We start from the raw sequence: 14194 nt of genomic DNA on the forward strand, positions 1-14194 counted from the left end.
AATATAGACAATTAAAAACCGTAAAAATTAAATTTATAAAATTGGAGGCGGTAAATAAATTTACAAATATTTTTTATGACCAAATAGAAGTGGTAACTATAATTACCAAAGAACTTTAAGGATAAAGATATTTAAATGTTCCTTTCCACTTAATTTAAAGTTAATTAAAATAATTTTCTGATACTTTTTTGTCATTAATGGAATATTTCAAAGTTAGCGAAAAATATATTTTACGAAGTTGAATTTCTAACTTCATTTAGATTTTAAAGAGATAGCAGCACGAAAGTTGCATGATAACAAATAAATAAACGTAACATGTATAGCCCTTTATAATTATATATCTTATCCATTTGTTTTGTGAGAAACGAATTTTAAAAAATCATAAATCACAAAACTCAAAACCTTCATGTAGTGAATGTATTTATAGAGCGAGCTCCTGAATCGATAATATTTGTTGAATTTCAGAAATTAATTTTGAAATTAAAGCAATTTAAAGGTCTGAAAATTAGATGTAAAATATCTCAGGCATATATATACATATATATATAATCCTTCTTTTAGCTGAAAAAAATTGCTATGAGTTGAAATTTAAAGATAAACGATGGGACTCCTTGTTCGTTTCGAAAACACATATGTATAATTTTTTTAAACGAAAATTCAGTTACTTTTTACGTGGTACATTTTTGTTATTTTCATTTTTATTCAATCGGATAATATATAATTTGCTGTGATTGATTTTGAATTTCAAAAATTCCTATAAACCTTTTGTTACTGTTATTTACACTTTCGCTATGAGACAGAACACTTAGCCAAGTATTAATCGCAAAGTTTCAATCGTCTTGAATGCGTTCGTGTTCTGCAAATTGTAAACTGGCACAAGTAGTTATTATTTCGAAATGATGCAGTAATAACAATAGCAAAGAATCTTCACAACCAATCAAGTACGAATGCGAGAGGTTGCAAAACAATACGTGTAAAAATTTTCTTATGAAAGAAAAAAAAGTAAATGTCTCAAAATTTTAAAATTTTGAAAAAAGCTATTAGTATAAAAACTTTTGTTCTGTCATGACATTTGACTGAATCAACTCTGCGCATATTTGATGAAGATGTTCTGGAGTAAGCAAAAAGAAAAAAAAGGTCATTTATTTTAATTTTTTAAGATACATATTTAAAGAACAAATGTTTCATAAAATCAGTCAATGAAATTTTCTTTTACATTTTGCAAATTAAGTTGCGCATACTTCACACAAGTGATAAATCATTAATTATTGTCATCAATGTATAAAAAAGTAATGGAGCAGCAATCGAACAGTTTTATGAAAAAAGTACCATATCTAACGAACGACATCATGTCATCCAATGCTATGCTATAACACCACGTCTTGTTTTCCCTATGAATTCCCATTGGATTCCAAATTAAATTGGCTTTTTTCATTATGAATCATACGGACATAAATCGACGCCATTTCAAAATATCCCTAAATGAGATATAAAAGTCATTTTGAAATTTAAATATATTAAATTTTTAAGTTAAATAAAACTTTACTTTTAAATTTATGCAATTAATTAGATATAATCTTCTAATGTTTTAAAACCCTCAGATTCAATTCAATTTAGCATTTTCCTATGTTTAAATGAAAATACATTTTCTTACTTGCATATTTACTTAGTTGTTTTTTTAATTTTGTTTACTCGTATATTCTCTTAGCTGATTTTCATATTCGGATGGTTTAATGTATGTTGTTTTTGCTTTATATCCTCTAGGATTGAAAACCAATTCAAACCAGGTCCTTATCGGGGAAAGAGAGATGAATTAGCTTCTGAAGGTAAAGGCTTCTGAACAACCGAAGGCAGAAGACATATTTTAGCTCATACGAAGGTGACACTCACACACTAGCTTGCACAACCCCTTTTTACACGGGGGGGGGGGCTCTTTCACACACCTCACAGGGTAAAAAACAATCATGCCCGAGCCAGGACTCGAACCCGAAACTCCCAGATCACGAAGAAGACTCGCTACCCCTAGGCCAGAACTCCGTATTAACGCCTTGTAACGTATTCAGTGGTTTTTCAAGAATTCTTGAATCTTATTGTTATGTTTAAGGTAGAAAATATTTATTTGCTGATTATTATCTCTTCTTTATAAAACACTATTATGTAAATATGTGAATGAATATTTAAATTAAAAATTGATTTATATTTTTAGAAAAAAGCTAAAGCAAAATTATATATATATATATATATATATAGTTAGTTGAAATGATTGATAAGATCTACGTGCTTGGAAAAAAAATTTCACATTGGGTGAAATTAACCTTGATTCAAGTCCTGGACATTTCATTCCTTTTCTTTTGTGCGGTTATTCCCAAATGATAAAAGAAGACACAGTGAAGGCCCACCACAAAGATTTCATTTCACAATTCAACTTCGCAGGGAAGGAGAGGCGTCTTCCACCCCACCCCACCTTCCAAGTCGTCATGTCACTTGGGATTATCTCCAGGACGCATCCAAAAAGGCGAGTTGAATCAATTTATCATTCATTGTCAAACAAAAGACTAAGCGGACTTCTTACAATTCGAGCCGCTACAGTCCATTCTGTAATATAAATGACGCCTCGCTGTCAAAGTGACCTTTAATCATGAGAGACACAAACCACCTCTATTACGTTACAGAAAACTCCTTTGTGTTGAGTTAGGGTCCCGGAGGGATGGTCAGGGGGCTTTTAACACACTGTTTAAAGGGATTAGCGTCCCTCTTCTTTTTTTCATTTCTTTATTATTTTATATCTCCTCCTAGTAGATGTGGAACTGTCATGCGAATGTTTTTCATCCAACGGTAGCCCATACGTGACGCAAGGCGCAGTGAGTTTTTTTGCTGCCTTTTAATCTTGCATCTGAGGTGTGTTTTCGAACAAAAGACCTTCCCAGTGATAAAGTATCGACTTCACAGAGAGTTTTCTGAGTTGCAACATTTTGGGCTTTCTTTTCTTCTGATTGTGCAGGTCGCTTGATTTATAGGGGTGTTTATCGCGGGTGGCTGCATTCTACCCCCACAAAGACCGAAAAGAATGATTGCTATTCGTAGAAACAGATTACAGCACAGGTGAAAACGCCATTAAAGGACTAAAATACATAGCTTTCCCTCAGAGTGACCCAAACAGTTTTCGCCTCGCCAAAATACAAACACATAAAGAAAGAACTAAGCTTTCGCACACCATTTACTCTGAATTATAGGTGAATAAAAGTCGTGTGGCCAAGAGTGTTATGAGAGTTGTAAAATGTCGAACAAAAGACTGATTATTTACACCATAAAAATGGCATTACTTTTGAACAAGTAATGTTTAATATTTTTTAATAAATGTTGTATAAAATAAGAAATGAATTTTTATTCGGAATTAAAAGAATTTTTCTCATAAATTGTTTTAATTAAAACATAACTATTTCTTATCAAATCCTTAATATCATTTAATTTCTCATATTTGATTTAAATGAAATAAAGTATGTCATGAATGCCAGTTTAATTTTGGAATCCACCTTGAAACTAAAGGATTAAGAGAAACACGGAACTATAGGCAATGTCATTGCGCATATTAATGACATGAAGTTGCATTTTTCACGTCACTGTAACTCCTCGCAAAATCTATTATTTTTTAATGAATTTTCGTTCTATATTATCCACCATCCAATTCAAATAAAGTATATTTATTATCCTATCATTCCATACATATAAAGCCGAAGAATTTAAACTGAGTAGTGTGGAAGTTGATAGAAAATTTAATTAAATTACAGTGTACGTACTTTTCTTTTTATCGCGAATGTGAAAGTTATTTATTTTGTAGGTGAATACTTTTTGACTTTCTCGTATATGCAGTATAAAAAAAGTATTGTAATCGCAAAAAAATTCGAACACGAGATTTTCATGAATCAGGCCTCCCTGAGTTCGAAAAACATATTTTTGGAAACCGATCGCCTGTCTGTCTATCTGTAACAAAGATAAATCAAAAATGCTTTGAGCTAGACGGATGAAATTTGGTATATTATCTTTATCCTAAATTTGTAGATTTCTATTAAATTTTGAACACAATCGATTCTGCCCGACGGTTCGAATAAAAGTTACACAATAACTACAAAACGAATTGAGCTAGATAGATAAAATTTGGTACACATATTTAACATCTATAGTGTAGACATCATATTTTGCGCCATCAAACCCAAGAAGGGGGTTCACTCTCTATCGATCTGTATCCCCAGAAACATGTAAACCCGGTAACTCAAAAATGCAGTGACTTAATTTTGTAGAGGATTTTGCGACTACAAATATAGTATGATGTCAAATTTTTGTTTCTGCCTGTTGAGAAGAAAACGTTTGAAACACAAATTCTATTTTCGGACACTATTAACCGAATGACAGGAATTTATCGCCAAAAAAATTCGCTAAAGATACACCACGATTGATTCAATAAAAATGCTAAATTCACGGCAAAGATTTCGTAACAAATGAACGCCAATACCATGCAAGGCATTCTCTGGGAGACGTATTCTGTTGAGAGTATACGTGAAAGCTGTTGGAGTGACCACTCGCGCTGGCTTATAGAAATTATTAAGTGAAAATCGTCCTGAAAGTTTCCTTATTTTTCTTGCAATACTAAGGAAGTAAAATCTTAGGAATATATAAATATTCTTAAGACTGTGTAGATATAACTAATAGATTTGTGCAAAAATTATCATTTTTTTAGAAGTTTTTCATAACATAAACCTTTTCGATTTGACTCTGAAGAATCGTGTTTCTTTGTATATTACGTATTCCAGTCTCCCATCTTTCTGTGGCCTGTTCAAACCGTTTAAATATTGAGATGTAAGTTAAAAATCGATGTCAGAGTTTTAGTACAACAAGGGAAACATTCGAAATAAAAATATATATACAATAAAAATAAAGAGACATATTTAATATTGATTTATGCCAATACATAATTTCCAATCGATATATATTTCAAAACAATTTTATCTTTAAAAAAAAAAAAACATGCTTGTCAGATATTTCAAATCCTTATTTTACCTAAATGCACTCTGCCATACTTTATATTAAAGTAATAACTGCGTAGATCTTTTAAGAAACGAGGATGCGCTATTTTCCATCGCTTAAGATGCATTTATATAAGTAAGCTATTTTTCGTACTTAAAGAGTTTCTGTTCTGTCAATCTCCACAAAAATGACATCTCTCAGAAACTGTTGCCATCTGGGAGCAACGAAGCCGTTCTCTGAGTAAGGTATTTTAGAATGCATAATTTGCAAAGATGTGATCGAGTTTTTGTGAGGCACACTCACAATTTCGCTTTTATTCTTGTTGCCGTTCCCCGTTTCAAAATGCCAGGTTAAAGGGAATGGTCCTAAGCGGATCAGAACCCAGTCGCCCTTCATCTGCGCAGAGCTTATGGATGGGATTTGAAAAGCAGAGAATGTAATTTTTTGAATTCACATCGATAACGACTTCTCGTGGGAAATTCTGTCATTTCGAATTCCGAAAAAATGATATTTCGAGTTAATACTGTTATTATTTTCTTTTTCTGTAATGTAAATTTTGGCTGGATTGCTTTCTCCCATTCGATGCAAAAGCTGAAGCGAAGGTATAATCTCAAATATAAATTACAAATGCCGATCCATAGTCTTCAGTGAAGCCGGAAGGTATGCAAATGAAAAAAGTATGTCGATTGTCTACATTTAAACGTGAAGTTTTAAAAAAAATGGCTTTATAGTATTGATCTACCACCTTTTAAATGTAACTGCTTCTGTAATTGGCAGTTTTTACTATATGATTAACTTGAATCCGTTTCGGGCTTCGTTTAATGTATATTTTGAAAAAAGACGGCGGAATTTTTTCTTATTTTTGATTCTTGGATTTGTTACATATTCTAAAATGGGAAATATTCAAATCGAGAATGAAAATAAAACATCGTAGAACTTCGATCTGATTTGAGTACAGATATTAATCCATTTTAAATAACAGTAATGAGTTGGATGAGATTCAGCGTCTCACATGCCTTTCTAACGAGCAATAAATTTTCCCCAAAAAGAATGTATTATCTGATAAAGGTTATAAATTCATCAATGAAAGTGTTAAGAAAATTTCACGAATTTTTTTCTCTTTTTTCCAGTTAGGATGTTGGAATAAAAGAAAAAAAAAACCTTATACAACATTTTTTTTTTCATTTAAAAGTAATAAATAGTACATCAAAAAAAATAGTACATCAAAAATAGCAATATAAAAAACACGGGCGATTGTTTTCTATCTAAATAACAAAAAGAATGAAAAGATTTATTTAAAGAATAATCAAATAAACTAGAAAATTGAGCATCTTATAAATAAATCTATAATCAACTTATAAATCCTCTTATAAATTAATTTAATTATCTACGACTACTATATCTGAATTTGACATTAAATAGTTTTAAATCAAAGACACAATCATTTAAAAAAAAATTCATTTCTAAAACCCATTTTTCTCCAAGCATCTCCCAAACGATGTTGCATTTTTATTTGCACTTTTTTTATAATAGAAATATAGCGACATACATTTTGATTTGTCTAAAAAAATCTTTAAAGTGAGATTAGAGAAGAAATAGGCATCGGTATGGGTCTTTTACTTTTTCGAGACTGTAATGTTTATTTTGTCATATAAATAGCAGTATTTTTCAACGGTTTCAATCACTAAGAAGATCATTATTATGTCAATTCCGAATGCCTTTTAGACTTGCTCTTCAAGCATTTCTATTTAACTTGACTTATTTCGTTCTTCGAAAGATGAAATTTAATAATCAATTTTTCAATCATTTCTTTATATGACAATTTTGAAATTTCGTGCACAATTGCGATCTAAATGGAAGTAAATATTTTTAATATTTTTTGAACTTAATTATCACTAAGTTCGAAAAAACTTCAACTTTAGATTAAAAAGTTGAAAACAATTAAAATAAGAAAGTACTTATTTTTATGCTATATAAAGTGCTCTTTAAACTTAGTATAATTCTGTTTATTATAACAGAATTATTTAGGGTATACTATTATTACGCCACGTTACATACCCTTTCCGAAAGCATAACTCATTCCTGATCAGTTTGGGACGGATGCAATTGAAAAGGGAAGATAAAAATGATTTATTTATTTATTATGAGTAGAAAATGAGATACTGTTTTTAAATTATGAAATAAAATTTATGAAGTTAGATTTGTTTTAACACCAAATAAGTTTAAAAAAATTGCAACATTAAAATCGTTATTGAACTGCATTTCACATCATCCCTTTTCTTTTGTTATGATTGTCTTTTGTTATGTTAGTATATAAAGAAAAGGGATTGTTGCACTTTTAATTGGGATCTTGCACATAAAGTGTTAAGTAGACAATCGAGGAGAGATGGCGGAAATCAAAACAAGAAAATATAAAAGGAAAGGAAAGGAAGAATTAATTATTTTAATACATATGACACAGAGTATGAGTTTACTATGAAATTTTGCTGCCTAATCAAACCATTAATAGTGAACTATACAAACAACAATTTATTAATTTGAATACAGCATTGAATGAGAGACGTCTAGAATATGCCGAAAGACATGACAAGGTTGTTTCTAAAATGACAATATTCACCTCATGTTGCAAGACCAGCGAAAAAAACCTGTTATGAAACGAAAACGAAAAACCTTAGAATCACTTAAATAGGATATGCTGTATTCACCAGATGTTGCTCCTTCAAACTACTGTTCATTTTTCGCTATATAGTGTATTCTTTTTTGGGGAGAAGTTCAGTTCATCCGCAGATGTCAAAAATGGGTTTGATAATGGGATTGCGTCTAAAAAAAAGTTTTTTCCTCCTTGAAATTTATTTGTTACCCGAAATATGGGAAAATGTTGTTTCTGAGAAAAAATGTTTTGAATTGACCCATCTTTAATCTTTATAATAAACAAGTGCCTTTTTTAACGTTATTTATTTATGTATTCAAAAATAGTGATCTGTTTCCATTCAAGCAATAGTGGCAATCAAGTTAGAGACGAACTTTTTTTTTCTTCTTTAATCTACCACAGTTAGAATTGCAATCCTTTGGCAATAGCATAACATGAATGTGAATGACTCGTCATACAAGTTAAATGTGACACTGCGTTGTGATAAAAATAAAAAGAATATATACATCCTTAGAATGATCTTTATAGTCTATGAAGAATCTGCATAGATGATTCATGGAAACAGAGCTCCAAAAATAAAATTTAAAAAAAGGGAGAAGAAAGGAGGCTAAATAAATAAAATATCCACAGAGGGCGCAAATAAAAAGAAGCGGCGAGACTGGAGTTGAGATAATGTGCGGCTGACTCTGGAGTTGAGGTTTTGCAGAGACAATGGCTTTGGCAAAGGAATCGGCCGGTCTCTGTGGTGTGCAGATAAGAGCATTAGCCAGTGAATAATAGAAAGGCCTGCTATAGAATCGGTTCTTCGCATTCATTGCATTGGTCGGGTATTTGCATGTTAAAACTTTCGACTCACTGTAAATTGTCCTCTGTCGTGAAACAGGCTGCCACATTTTATCGCTCATCGCATTTTGGTTTTGCTTACGAAAAATTATTCAAATAAAAAAAAAAAAAAACTGGGCTAATAATTGTCTAACCTAGAGACCTTCGAATCTATAGCCAGTTTTAATTTCATTCTTTCTCCACTGAATTCTTATTTAAGTTTATCAACATTTCCATATAATTTTTGAAACTTAATAACAAAGTACAGGTAGTGTTACTTGCGTACGTGTCATATAAAATGGAACATACAAAAACCCTTGCTTATAATTATACTTGAACTGTAAGGCATTCAATTTTGAATAGATTTCAGATTACTCAAAAACTATATATGATATTTTATTAGAATAAACAAAAAAGACAGCCCACGACGGACTTACATTTTCATTCAGTTATTTACCACAATGCGATGATCACAGCACTCTTAATGCACTTTATTTGATCACTGTGCAATACACTCTACAATTGATGCCATACATTCTGACTTGTAAAATACTTGGATGGTAGAACCGTTTTAATAGAGTGTCCAACATTATATTTAACTCTTATACTACCAATAATTTATTTTTGAGATTCATAGCATTGCAATCCTGTGTGGTTTAAAACTGCGTCCGTTGGCTGTCTCAGTATAAATCCGACTAAAAGCCATAAGGAAAACTGAATGACAATTAAGGCAAAAGCCTTTTGTTGGTTCTTTCGTATTTTATATGTCGGCGTTTGTTTCTTAATATTTCGGTGGGGGATTTGAAAAAAATATTAAAAAATAGCAAAATTATGACTATATATATATATTTGAAGTTAAAATACAATTCTGGATGTTTCAGTTAAAATGTGGATATTAATGTAAATAGATTTGTAGGGAAAAAAAAAGAAAGAAAGTGAAGTTTTTAAGTTTAAATTTTATTTGTAAAATACGGTATTAAAAGTATAACTTTTTATTTTAATTTTATTGGAAGTTAATAAATTATTTAGCATTATAAAAACGTACAAAAGAAACGGAAATTTAAAATAATGAAAGCTCTTCAAAAATAGAACTGCTTACTAAAGTTTACTGTTTAATCATTATAATTAAAGACGCTGTTTGGAAAATTCGTTGTACTAGCATCATATATATTATCAAGACAATCTGGCGAAGTGAAATGCAGATCTATCGCCTTACTTAGCTTCTAATTGTGAAGTATTCAGCTATGAGTATAATAAAATCTTCCATCAACTGAACGATTAAACATCACCCTTCTTTAATTGAACGATTAAAGAAAATTTAACAAAATTTGTACATAAAATTTAAAAAAACTATTGTAATAATCCTGATAAAAATGTTATAAAACCTTTTTCATGGCATCTATTGTCAAAAATTAGTATTTTGAAAAACTGCCTTCAGATAATTTTTATAAGGCACAATTTTATTGATATCTGAGAACTATTTAAACACGCTGGTTGAAACTTGAAATTACGATAACTTGAAGGGGTTTTCAGTGCAATAAAATTTTTATTAGTTGCCCATTTTTAGAAACTGTGAAGATTTGGAGAACTTGTTTCAAGTAATTTTGGTCTTATTAATTTCATTTACTAGCTTTGTAAAATCTTATAATATACGACATCGCATTAGGAACAGATTGCAAGTAAGAATAGGATTGAAAAATGGAAGAAAGCTGGAGATTGAAAACTTTATACTCAGAATGATTCTAAACAAATCTAAGATTTAAGGAGAGATATAAACACTTGAGTAAACAAAATCCAAACCTGAATAAGAATTAAGAAATCTGGGGCGATATTATTGCTTTAAACGTGCTATCCAAAAACAGCTGCTAGAAAACAATTTTATAATAATTTTTATCAAATATTTTGCAATATTATAAATATATGCAATTCTAAATAATTATTTATTTTTTACTTATCAGTTAATACGTGTCATCTCTTAAGTCAGACAGCAATTGTATACTATCTTAATAATATTAATCAAGCCATAACAAAATTTAATTATTTACATCTTGTTATAGTGAATTAAAGTACTAATTTATATTATGCTTTCACATTAAACACAGAGCATTCTGAATATAGCTATGCTTGTAAAATATGTTAGTTGGCGAAATCGCTTCAGTTTGTTGAATTAAGGGCTATGGCAAAATTTTATATCTTTCGAAAATGGTCTACAGTGGAGCGGATGGAGGACGATTGGCTGGATAAAAGCAAGCTGAAAAGAAAATTAAGGACCAGTGATTATAATCTTCCAATATATGGGATATATTATGGAATAATTTAAGGACTTTGCTGACATGCCTCCCCCCTCCCTCCCAAATGAAAAAATAAATAAGAATGTAGAAATTCATTGCGACATCACCAAAAATAATTGAAAAATATGCAGAATATTCATTTATTAGTTTTGAATAATTGAAGAAAAAGGTACGATTAGATATTTGAAGGAACAATGAAATGCATGGTTGCAAATATTGTATAAAAATGTGTTTAAAAATTTCTAAAATTGAGGAGGGGGGGGGAGATATTTGATCAGAATCATTGAAAAGATAGTTTTTTTTTTTTTTTTTTAATTTTTAGTCGTATAAAAAAAATTTTCTAAAACAAAATTTTAAAAATTTGTTACTCCAAATTTTTAATTTTTAACCAATTGAAATTTTGAATGAAATTTGAAAAAAAAAACATCCAAAATCCCCGTCATCTAAAATATATATGTGCCAAATTTGGTAATTAGGTTAAAAGGCCTTTTCTGTTGATCTCCAACAAACAGATACTCATTCTCATTTATTATCACTAGAGATTAATTTCTGCTTTAAAGTGGATATGTTCAAAAATAATTTTTAGATTGCAAAAAGTCCTTTTTAGGCCTTATTAAAATCTTTAAAAGGCCAACGTTTTACTTTTTTTTATCAGTTCTATTCAAATTTTCCAAAACCATGCCAGATATACCCCATTACAATTATCTCATGTATGATCTACGTATTGACATTAGGAATAAAAAGAAATAGACAGCATGCCATGCCACTCATATTCGCCATAGGACTAACAACTCGCTTACATATATCGCAACTTCCCATCATCGTACTTAGGAGATTCTCAAGAAATGAGAGAAATAGCATAATGCGGATCTAGGAATCTATACCAGCTCTCTAATATGAAGTATTAGTTTAACTTAGAATCATCCCTGGAGTAATAATTATGATAAATCCTTTTATTGATATGATTAAGTCAAAAATAGGAAATCTCAACACCAGAATACCGCAATAAACAGTGCGCATTTATTATTTGTAGAATTGCATTTGCCAAATTTGATTTTAATTTTAGGCATGACGCTTCGCTTATAATAAATGCAAATTGTTTCCACTGGACTGTATGGCAAAGCTATTATAAGAGCAACAGCTGTAAATGAATATAATATTTTCTTTGAACATTATGTGATACCACCCCATAAATGAATGCCATAATTTAAAAACATATAGCATTATCAATCGGAGTGAAATGCAATATACTTGTTAAAATTCATGAAGTATATGTTTAGTGGGGGGGACTTATATTCCTTTACTTAAATTCCAGCAAAATTTGATAAAGAACTAAAATTTAGCTTGGATATGTGCTAGATTTTAAAACTAGCCAGAAATAATTTTCCAGAGATAATCTGCACATAAATATTTACAAATATAATTTTTTTTAAAAATAAAATCTCAGTATCAAATTTTTTGACGATTACAGTAGTTTTCCATGTGTACTTTGTATAAGAAAAGAAAGTAAAATATACAGTTTGGCGATTTTGGCGAAAGCGAACCATTGACGACAGAAATAGATGGTAACCTTTCAGAATTTTGGGGAGAGAGGGAATGAAGAGAGATGTCGACCTTACTGGGATTGAAATTGACTGAAGAGTGTATCTACTATCGTCTGCTCGTCATTGTCAAGTGTTCTCTGAGAGAAAGTCGTCTGCCTTTCAAAAGGACTTATAGGCTGTATTCCGCTCAATTTCAAAGGGGTATATCTCACGAATAAAAGGGGAAAAGCAAAAACACACAAAAAAAAATGTGAAAGAAGACGATAATGATATACAATAGAAATAAGATGCTATTGTATTGCCTCATACCAATTCAGCGGATGAAGTTTGTTAAATGTACTTTAATGAGATTTTCTCGCTCAATTTAAAATCATGTGGACTTTTTTTTTTACTTTTATTTTTTTAATAAGTGAATCTCTTGGGAAATTTTCAATTTCCCGAGGATGGGCATTTTAATGAATTCGTATTATTTGTAGATTAAAGAGCTAGGGCAGAATCCACGAAAGCCCAGATATTCATTGGGTGAGTGGAATGGATTCTATTCTCAGGGAACAGCAGGTCATGTATACATTACTCTTTGAATGCATATTTTATTATTTTGTTCTAGTAAGTGTATAAAAAAAAAAGATTTCACAACTGATTTAACAAAGCAAAAAATGTAAATCCACATTATAACTTGGTGAAAAATTGGGACTAAGTATTTCAGAAGTTACTTTTTGAACAAAATTAAGCACGATTATGATAATGTAATTCGAATATTTGTTTTCAATCAAATTAGTGTTGTCACCATTTACCTGTTTTTCTAAATTTATTTTATATAATGACAGGCCACCTTTAACGACCAACTTATTCGAAAGATGCCTGTTTAGTTTCAATAAAATCTTCTATGTCAGAAACATTAACAATGTGAAAAAAGGTTTAGTCAAATGGTTCTCACAGAAAAATGTTGTTACATTTAAAGTGGGGTTAAAGTTTTATCGATACTATTTTCAAAACCTTGCATCGGTTCTATTGTTTTAAAAATTCTACATGAATTTCCCCATTCTTGAATTTAGGAACTCAGTTAAAATTTGAGCATTAACAAAAAATCAGAAATGAGGAAATTTTATTTAAAGTAATAACGTATTTGCTGATTTAAAGAATTCTGCAGTAATAAAAATATTATTAGAATAGGAAGTAGAATGCGTGCAGTCAAAAATATTTCCTAATTTACTCAATATCATAAGGAGTTTTGCTTATCCATTTAAGAAAAGAAACAAAAAAAAGCACTAGAGAAGCAAAATTTCCTGTGGTTAGAGTAATAATATAATTTTATCATAAAATTATGTTTCAGAAAAGAACAGCTATTTTTAGAAAGCAAGAACTAGAAAAAATGTTAATCAATGCAATTTTCTGAAACTAAGGCTTAAATTCCTTTAAATAATAATAAACTGTTCCAATTCCTCCACAGATTCATTTATTATTCCGCATTCCTTCAGATCTTTCGAAATATGCGGGGAATCTCCCATGTCCTGATATAATTTGAATTATTCGTGGATGGTGCTTTCTTATTTTTATTTCTGGATAAAGAATAAAATAATAAGTTACTCTTCCTTTTTTGGACATGTATCATCTGTCAAGCCACTGTAGTTTTATTTCTCCTCATAATTCCCACTTTAACCCTTAACTGGGGAGGTGAAATTTTAGGACTTAACTGGTGAGGTGCGGTCTACGAGACCGCATTTCATTTAGGCTCAAATTAAATTTTCTAATAAATATATTAGTATGAAAAAACTGCCAATATATTTTGCAGATATTTTTCTTGATATATAGATATGTTTTAGAAATTTTTCAAAATATATTGTCATTGAAAAAAGTAAATGCTT

This window comes from Argiope bruennichi, chromosome 5 (genome assembly GCF_947563725.1).
Source record: "Argiope bruennichi chromosome 5, qqArgBrue1.1, whole genome shotgun sequence".
Lineage (NCBI taxonomy): Eukaryota > Metazoa > Arthropoda > Arachnida > Araneae > Araneidae > Argiope > Argiope bruennichi.